At 46.1% G+C, this 6,000-nt stretch overlaps 1 protein-coding gene across 1 annotated transcript in view; it reads left to right on the top strand.

Moving 5' to 3' along the window:
* The window catches only part of LOC127060579 (hydrocephalus-inducing protein homolog), a 32,209-nt gene that overhangs the window by 2,955 nt on the left and 23,254 nt on the right, over window positions 1–6,000 (top strand). The window lies entirely within an intron of this gene.

The following is a 6,000-nucleotide window of genomic DNA, read 5'->3' as shown; positions in this document are numbered from 1 at the left end:
CCCGGCTGCAGGACAGCCCTGTGGGAATCTCCTTCCCCTTGCCTGTGGCACGGAGGCAAATCCCATCCTGTCCTTGTCCTTCCTCCCCCACAGCAGGCATGGAGAGCAGGAAGGACAAATCCTTGCGGCAGAACCTGGTGGCAGAGGCCGTTTTGAGCGGCTCCACGGCGCAGAAACACAACGGGGAGGAAAACCCTTGGAGATCCCGCATGAGGAGGGGCTGCAAACGCAGATCACAGGGATCTGAGGGGGAAAGAGCCAGCCCAGGCTGGGAAGGCAGCCGGAGATGGAGCCAGAGCTCGGAGCTGGTGCTGCATCAGCAGCTCCATGGTGGGGAGAAGCCCCACACGTGTGGGGAGTGTGGGAAGAGCTTCAGGTCGAACTCCGAGCTGATCAAACACAAGAGGACCCACTCTGGGGAACGGCCCTACGAGTGTGATCAATGCAGGAAGAAGTTTAAGAGCAGCTCCCATCTCCTCCTGCACCAGCGCATGCACACTGAGGAGAGGCCCTTCCGCTGCCCCGACTGCAGTCAGGGTGTCATGGTTTAAGCCTGGCACAATACCAGTGCCCCCACGAGAACACCTACTTCCCTGGCACCTACTGTGAGATATGATCAGAGACAGAGCAAAGCAGGCTCCAACTTAAGGTTAAAAGGAAAAAAAAAGCATTTATTAACCTACAACTACAAAGGAAGACACACAAAACACAATAGAACATAAGATGAAAACCTTCCAAAATTCTTCCTCCTCCCCCCACCAAATTTCCAATTTCATTGCCACCCTTCAGACAATCGATTCTCAGTCTCTCGAGGAGAGAGAAGTCCCTCTTGCGCCACACGCCTTCCATGTCCAGTGCTCTCACCACTGCACATGGATCAGAGCTGCTTCTGGGGTTTTTCATTTTAAGGATACTTTGACCAGTTCCAAAGGGAGCACAGTCCTTCTCTTTTTGGGACACCTGTCCCCCCCAAATTTCACCCCCTGGGGCCGAGGGGTCTCTTGAACAGAGATCGTCTTCTTCTCTTCTTCGAGACGGAGGGCACCACCACCACCCTCCTCACCCGTCGTCTCTGTTCACTCCTCCACATCACTGCACTCTCTTGGCTTTGAGCCATCGCCTCCCCCTAGAACGCAGTCTCTGTGGCACAGAAACACCAGTGGTTCTGCCGTGGCTACACAAGAAAAGTCCAGCCCAAAGCCACTCCATCATCTCCTCCCACCTAGAATTTTCTTAACATCTTCTCAATTTCAACAGCTTCTCAATCTCATCAACTTCAGGAGGACTCAGCTTTTGCAAGGTTCTCATCTTCCTCAGAGGGGTTAAAAGTCCCGAGCTCTCTCTCTCTGCCGGTTTACTTCGTCAACTCCCACGCCTGTCTGCCCTGCTGGGCACCCCCCCCTTCTCCTTCACGCCGGGCCATTATCACAGGCACCACAGGCACCGGCTCTGTCTCTCTCTCCCTCGCAAGGGGGGGGGGGGGGGAATGGAGGATGGCTGCCCGAAGCCCTTGCAATGTTCTCCTCCACCCTTGGGCCCAGGCCTGTCCTACCTCTCTCTCTCTGGCCACATGGCTCCCCTCCCCCCCTGCCCAGCCAAAGGGGCCGAGCAGGGGGGGTCTACTCACTCTCAAGCGGGACTCCAAGAGGAAGTTCCCCTGGGAGATCACAGCTTTTAACCCCTGTGTTCTCAGAGGCGTATCCTGCCCTCAGTGGACAAACCAGGTGCCAATATTAAATCTGAACACTGATTGGATTGCCCACACCATCACAAAAAACTTCATTTCCTTTCAAACCACGACACAGGGCTTCAGGCACAACTCCAATCTTGTCAGGCACCAGCGCATCCACACTGGGGAGAGGCCCCACGAGTGTGGGGAATGTGGGAAGAGCTTCAGGCACAGCTCCACCCTGATCCAGCACCAGAGAACTCACACTGGGGAGAGGCCCTATGAGTGTGGGGAGTGTGGGAAGAGCTTCAGCCAGCATTCCACCCTGATCCAGCACCAAAAGATCCACACTGGGGAGAGGCCCTATGAGTGTGATAAATGCAGGAAGAGGTTTAAGACCAGCTCCCATCTCCTCCTGCACTATCAGATTCACACAGAGGAGAGGCCCTTCTGCTGCCCTGACTGTGGAAAGGGATTCAACCACAACTCCAACCTCATCACCCACCAACGCATCCACACTGGGGAGAGGCCCTACGAGTGTCCCCAGTGTGGGAAGAGCTTCTCCAGAGCTCTAACCTGACCCGACACCAACGGAGGCACCGGTAAGGGAAGCCCTGCGAGTGCCCCGAGTGCAGGAAGAGCTTCGTGTGCTGCTCCAGCTCCATCCCCCACTGGAGGAACCACTTTGCGCACAGCCCTGGTCACCCACATTCCCTGTGATCCCTGCTGGGAACACACCTGGCTGCTTCTCCTTTTGGTTTGGCCTTAATTTTCTTCTGATTCATCTTCATCCCTTAAAAACACCACAAACAGGGTTTAAATGAAATTGATCCAAGATATCCAAAGTCCCACCATTTCTCAGGTGTTTGAGGGGGAATTTAGGATTTGGGATCACATTCTGTGTGGAGTGCCCCTGTTGCTAAAAGGCAGGAATTTGATCTCACCCTTCTTGTGTTGCTAACAACTCCTCCCCTGGCCCAAACCCAAACTCCACTCCTGGGATTCTCTATAAAAACCCTGCCTTTGCCCTGTCTTTTGGGGTAAGAAATGGATTCTGGAGCTCTCTGAAACCAAGACCCATCTTGTTTGTTCCCAGCACCGGCAGCTGCAGCCTCCCTGGACACCCTGAACTCTGGAGAATGGGGGCAGCCAGTGAGGACAGGTCCTGGATTGCAAGATAAGTGTGTGTTGTGTTTGCCACCTGTCAGAGGTGGGGCAGTTATCTTCTGTGCATTGGGCAGTTTATCTCTTCCCCAACCAATCTTCCTTCCAGGAGATATCTGCTGTTAATGGGCCATTAATTTACAGGAGAGTGAACGTGTTTTTCATAGGCAGCTTCACAGAAACTGGAAAACGTGGGGGTTCCCAGGAGGGGGCACCGCTGATCCAGGGCATCGAGGTGCTGCCTGCAATTGTCCATAACCGCCCCTAAGAAGCCTCCAGGGCTTCACCCTCCATGAGCTGCAGCAGAGGTGTCGGGAAAGGTGACAAGAGCCCGTGGAATGGTCCTTGCTGCAGGCAGATTAGCCACTTGTAGCTCTTCAAAACTCCCTCCTGTGAAAAATGAAAAAACTTAAACCATTCCTAAATGTGAAAAACACGTTCACTCTCCTGTGAAAATGTAAAAAGTTTAATAAAGGACAGTGGGAGACCAGGACCATAGAGCAAAGGTTATTATGGCCAGGTGCATCGTGGCACTCAGCCAGGAGCACCCTGTTCCTTTCAGGGATCCCCCTGAAATACCTTTTCCCTTACATCAGCCTGTTGCATATTCATAGACCCTCATGCATATCCATAAACTTGTTTACATATTCCAGGAACTGTTCTACCTGGCCCCTCCTTGGGTCTGCCTTTTCAGAGCATGTGTGTTTCTTGGCTGTGGTTTTGGCTCCTTCTCTTTATCACCTCCAGTTTTTGGGCCTTGGTCCACTCTGCCTTCAGACGGTGAGTGCTGATAGTTGGCAGATCTGTGCAGGTGTCCTCATCCTGTGTGCGTTGGATGTTATCCCATCCCAGCAGGCATTTAACACAAGCAGCTATTTCATGAAGCTTAATTACCAACAGGAATAAAACCTATATATTTATACCAAAGTTGCTTTACTATTACAGATATAAAATCCATTTTAATATCTGTGAAAGCCAATATTATAATATGTATCCATAACATTGCCCATATCTTTCCTTACCCAACTGCAAACAAATGAGTAAGCTTGCTGTGACTGCTTTAAAAAGGATAGGGATTGTTTCCATCTCTGTGTTCTGCTGATTCCCCAAGTGATTTTAACTTCTGTGGCAGCTTTTTTTGTAATTCTGTATACTCTAAAAGATGTTTGTTTTCTGCACAGAAAGTTGCTTTTTCATCATCAAGAACTGACTTAGGCAAAAACAAAAAAGAAGTAAAAATTCCAACCCTGTTGCAAAAATGCATTTGTGAAACCTCTCCATGTAAGGCCAGTTCTTAAAGCTTTCCCATCTCTAAATTGTGTGGAAAATATCAACATTGTCATTTAATACCCAGGGGATGTACCACTAGAGGGAGAGAATAAACCAGGAGCTAACCAAGCCTGAAATCACTGTGTCTACATTAATTTCCAATCTTAAGAAATCTTGATCTTTTTTTTTCTAAAGTAGGATGTATTTTTGGGCCCTGTTTCAGTTTTTTATTAATTATCTGTACAATTCCTCCCATGAGTCAGAGAGACCTTGTCCTCTAATCTCTAGAGTGTGGAGGGTGTGCAGTTGCTAATTAGGAGAAAACAAACCTGTATCTCCATTTCTGTGCTGCAAGCACAACGGAGAGGTTTGTGTCAGATTGAGGTGTGGAGATTTGTAGTGTCCATTACTATGGAGTTGTTTTTTTAAAAAAGCAGAGACTCGTACTGGTAAAGAACCCAGAGTTAATTCAATGAAAAAGCTTTTTTTTCTTTCACAGCATCATTGTGAAAACAGTTTGTAGGAACTATAATTGCAAGTTCACCTCTTGTAACAGCAGCTTATATTTCTAGTGTGTTGACATTTATGTATAAATCTAAGTTTTATAAAAATTGTAATTTTGCATTAAATGATTGGGGCTGTCCCTCAGCATACTAAAATATAATAAATACTTTTTAAATGTTGTGTTTACATGATAAAATTTTGAATAATAATGTTGTTTTATATTTTATAAAGCTGAACAGTTGTCTCTGAAATGATATGATAATTCATTAAATGTGAACAGTGCAGAAGAATTGGATATGAAAGTCAGAAAAAGATGTCTGCAAGACAACTGGAAGAAAGCAAAAGTAATTTTACACAGAATAAACTCAATTGAAAAACAGCACGATGAGGTTGGCCTACTTATCAAAATAGGATAAAACTAATCACATCTTTCCAGAGTTTAAGGAGCAAGCAAAAGTAAAGCCTTAAGATAAGTTCAATGTGAGCAAAAAACCCAGGAAATAACCTTGAATTTGTGTGAAACTACAACCTGCAACTTTTATCAGTATTGTAGATCAGCCTGAGTTACAGGTGTGCAGAGAATGGAGGCATCTGTATTGTAGAAAGTATTCTAGTTTGTTGTAAACCCAGATTTTCTATGAGCTGGAAAAAGAAGTTGAAGTAATTTTTAATTGTTGGACATTCAAACCTGTAATTTTAATATTTGGTTGCATGAAATGCTCAGGGTTGTATGGCTATAGGAACTGATTTACTGATCTACCCCAAAGGGTGGATATTATATATATATATATATATATATGTGTGTGTGTGTATGTATGTGTATGTATATGTGTGTGTATGTGTATATATATATATATATAAAATTATATTCATATATTACCTCCCCTCCCCTTCAGAATGTGTGAGTAGTAGAGGTAGGTAGTCACTGAAGGAGGCATGGAATGACGTGGATTTTTTTTCCCTTCTTTTCAAAATAATACATATTGCGTAAAATAATTAAGCATCTTACTCTGCTGCCAGGTTGGTATGCTCTAATTTAATCCACTGACAGTCTGGTTTTCCTTTCCAAATGGAAAGATCATTTCCTTTTTTATGTCTTTCAGGACATGATAGAGACTGGTAGAACAATGAAAGCTCTGCTTTCATTGAAAAGACAAGAAAAGACAAGAAACCAAGGATGGTAAGAGGTAGATCCTTGTAAGGTACAAGGATAAAACCACTAACTGACATCTTCAAATCATTTGGGTCAATAGGCAGTGTATGCTGACAGGTGCTTGTTTGGCTTGAAGTTTGGAGTGGGAGGAAGCAAATGCAGGAAGTAATCCTTATCCAGCTGCTGAAAAATTAACTGTTTCTTCAGCTGGGAAATGGACCTGGGCACTACCATCTTCACT

This window comes from Serinus canaria, chromosome 25 (assembly GCF_022539315.1).
Source record: "Serinus canaria isolate serCan28SL12 chromosome 25, serCan2020, whole genome shotgun sequence".
Taxonomy (NCBI): domain Eukaryota; kingdom Metazoa; phylum Chordata; class Aves; order Passeriformes; family Fringillidae; genus Serinus; species Serinus canaria.
Note: the sequence above shows the minus strand (reverse complement) of the source record. Positions and strands in the feature narration are given on the sequence as shown.